Source organism: Triticum urartu, chromosome 1A (assembly GCF_056163025.1).
Source record: "Triticum urartu cultivar PI428250 chromosome 1A, HENAU_Tu73, whole genome shotgun sequence".
In the NCBI taxonomy this organism is placed as follows: Eukaryota; Viridiplantae; Streptophyta; class Magnoliopsida; order Poales; family Poaceae; genus Triticum; species Triticum urartu.
Genome location: NC_141873.1, coordinates 327,289,414 through 327,293,147, shown reverse-complemented (window position 1 = coordinate 327,293,147; position 3,734 = coordinate 327,289,414).

The following is a 3,734-nucleotide window of genomic DNA, read 5'->3' as shown; positions in this document are numbered from 1 at the left end:
CTTGTTTCTGAATTCTTTTTAATCTAGCTTCACTCAATGAATCTTGTCCTCGACCAGCATCCTACTCAAATTACTGCTTTGTTCTGTGACTCAAGGACCAAACCCATCATGACAAAAATCCAGAAGAACCCTTCTTGGAAATTGATGTCAAAGGGGGAGAGAGAGATCATCACATCAAAGCTTAATCATATCTATAGGGGGAGAGAATACTCTAGGAAAGAAAGAGACCCCATATGCCTGGTGTTCAAGAGGAGAGAAGTCACATGTCTTCAAGAGGGGAAAGACATGTTCATATTTGCTCAATTGCATTAGCTCTGTTTATTTCCTATTTCCTTTGAGCTATGGTTTTGCTCTGATTTTCTGTTCCCTATCTTCTCCCAATATCCCATGTTAGATTCAGGGGGAGCAAGACATCTAAGGGAAGGAAATCCTTGAATTTTTTGCACATCTTTACCTTTGGGGACATGTCTTTATCCAATGTGGTACTTAGTAATCACTCTACATGTCATCCCAGTCTTGGTATTCTTGTGGTCTCTCTTGTTTTCTCTGGCCAGTAGGTGTATCTGTGTTATCTAACCTTGTTTAGGCAGGTTCATCCCATCCTAAGCCAACTCAAGACCACAAGGTAAGTATATGCATCACAGTCATGTGAATGAGAAATTCTTGCTGATGTACATACTGTTTGCAAGAAGGACTCCTGAGCATGAAGGTGCATTTCTCATATTTTCATCATTTGCTCTGATGCATATAGCCAAGACACATGTAACATATTGCTTACTCTGTCATGTTTATGCATTCACATGCTCCTATATTCCATATTCACATGATTGCATACATATAGGGGGAGCCTATGCAAGTTACATGTCTTTCCAAAGCTTTACTTACTACTCTTAATATTTTGATCTAAAGCTTTGATGTATGTTGTCATCAATTACCAAAAAGGGGGAGATTGAAAGGACAAGTGCTCCCTAGGTGGTTTTGGTAATTAATGTCAACATATCTCTTGTTGGACTAACATTTTTATCTAGTATGTTTCAGATAAGTTCAACAGTGAAGTGGCATGGACTAGAGGATGTGAAACCCCTTCAAGATGCTAAGGACAAAGGATTGGCTCAAGCTCAAAGCTGAAGACTCTACAATTTCCATTTTAGTGATCCAAGATCACATTGAGTCTATAGGAAAAGCCAATACTATCAAGGAGGGATGAGGTGTTGCTTCATGAGGATCTTGCTCAAATGCTTAGTGATATGCTCCAAAACCCTCAACTACTTTCTCACATCCACATATGACCTAAACCAAAAGTCAAACTCGGCTCCACCGATTCTTTCTATCCGGTGCCACCGAGTTTCAAATGTCATAGCCACTACCACAAACCCTAGGCAAATCAGTCTCACCGATAGGGATCTCGGTCTCACCGAGATGGGGTTGTAATCTCTCTGTTTCCCTTCGTAACATTTAGGTCTCACCGAGATGAGCGATCGGTCCCACCGAGATTGCAATGTAAACTCTCTGTTTTCCCTTCGTAACGTTTCGGTCTCACCAAAATGAGCGATCGGTCCCACTAAGTTTACCTGACCAACTCTCTGGTTAGCTTGTTACCAAAATCGGTCTCACAGAGTTTGTGTAATCGGTCTCACCGAGATTACGTTATGCCCTAACCCTAATCATATCGGTTCTACCGAGTTGCATGTCGGTCCCACCGAAAACCCTAACGGTCACTAGCTTTGCTAAATCGGTCAGACCAAGTTTAACCATTCGGTCCCACCGAGTTTGGGAAGTTATGTGTAACGGTTAGATTTTGTGTGGAGGCTATAAATACCCCTCCACCTCTTCATTCGTGGAGAGAGCCATCAGAACAAACCTACACTTCCAACCTATATTTTCTGAGAGAGAACCACCTACACTTGTGTTGAGACCAAGATATTCCATTCCTACCATATGAATCTTGATCTCTAGCCTTCCCAAGTTGCTTTCCACTCAAATCTTCTTTCCAAAAATCCAAATCCTGTGAGAGAGAGTTGAGTGTTGGGGAGACTATCATTTGAAGCACAAGAGCAAGGAGTTCATCATCAACACACCATTTGTTACTTCTTGGAGAGTGGTGTCTCCTAGATTGGCTAGGTGTCACCTGGGAGCCTCCGACAATATTGTGGAGTTGAACCAAGGAGTTTGTAAGGGCAAGGAGATCGCCTACTTCATGAAGATCTACCGCTAGTGAGGCAAGTCCTTCGTGGCCGATGGCCATGGTGGGATAGACAAGGTTGCTTCTTCGTGGACCCTTCGTGGGTGGAGCCCTCCGTGGACTCGAGAAACCGTTACCCTTCATGGGTTGAAGTCTCCATCAACCTGGATGTACGATAGCACCACCTATCAGAACCACGTCTCAAAAATTGTCATGTCTCCAATTGCGTTTGAATCTTCCAAACCCTTCCCTTTACATTCTTGCAAGTTGCATGCTTCACTTTCCATTGCTCATATACTCTTCGCATGCTTGCTTGATATGTCTTGTGTTTGTTAAACTTGTGCCTAAACTCCACTTCAACTTAAGAAAATTAAAAACTGCAACTTTTGGTACTTAGTGTCTAATCACCCCCCCCCTAGACACCTCTTCTCGGTCCTTTCAGGTTCATGTTCCTTCCGCAGGACACTGAAAGCAGTAGCGTGGGGTCATCTCAGAGCTCCCCTTTAGACACCCCTTTAAATAGGGCATTGAACGTAATGAAAAACAAGGATAAGCTCAGTAAGCCGACGTCAGCTGGTCGTGTGGCCAGCAAAGGCTTGTCCACGAAATGGTCGGAGTACTATACCGCTGGGTGAAAGGAGAGAAAGACCAGCTCGGAAAGCCAGGAGCGCGAGGTTCAACAACTCAAGGCACAAGTGGCGCGGATTCCGGAGATCGTCGAAGCGCAAGTGCGAGACCAACTGGGAGCGACGATCACCGCCATTATGCCTACCTTGGTTTCTGGGCTGCAGGCGTGGATTGCGGGCGGCCAACAGGGGCCGCCCCCGATTCCTAGCTTCATGGGCAGTAACTCGCGAATGCGCCGGCGGCACCATTGGTGTCTCCGGTGGAGGCGGCACTGGTGTCTCCCGTGGTGGCGCCAGCATTGCATCTTAATACACCCGGGTGTGGGAAGAATACGTCGGCTGGCACCTCGGCAGCAAGCGGCCCCTCCGTCACTTGCACACCCGTCGTTGGCAGTGCCTCGACATTAGCCGAGCTCGACGCCATCACGGTAACTAATTAAGCCTCTCGGCCGATGACTTCATCTCCTTGCCTTTGACTGGGCATCCCTGACGCCCTACATGTTTTCGCAGGGCACTGCCGACGTTTCGTGCACTCTCCTGCACTTCATGAACGACGAGTTGGTCGATGTCACCAAGGGCAGAATCATTCAACCGGGCAGCCGCATGTTCCACGGTAATCCGATCCCACCCACCGTTTATAGGGTTCAACTGGTTCGGGTGCTGTTGGGCTTCGACGACATGTTACCTCCTTATTGACCCCATGGGGCCGACGAAGATGATGTGATGACCCTCAGCGCCTGCATAAGTTGGCACATGCTTTGGCCGAAGAGCCAGATTTGTTTGGGGGCGGGTGACACCACCCCACAGACAACACCGCCAGTCGTGCCAGCGCCAAGCCATGGCAAGACCCCCGCAACGCTACCGGACATGTCGGACATGGATATGGCATAGGATCCGGACATGCATATGGCACAGGATCCGGACGA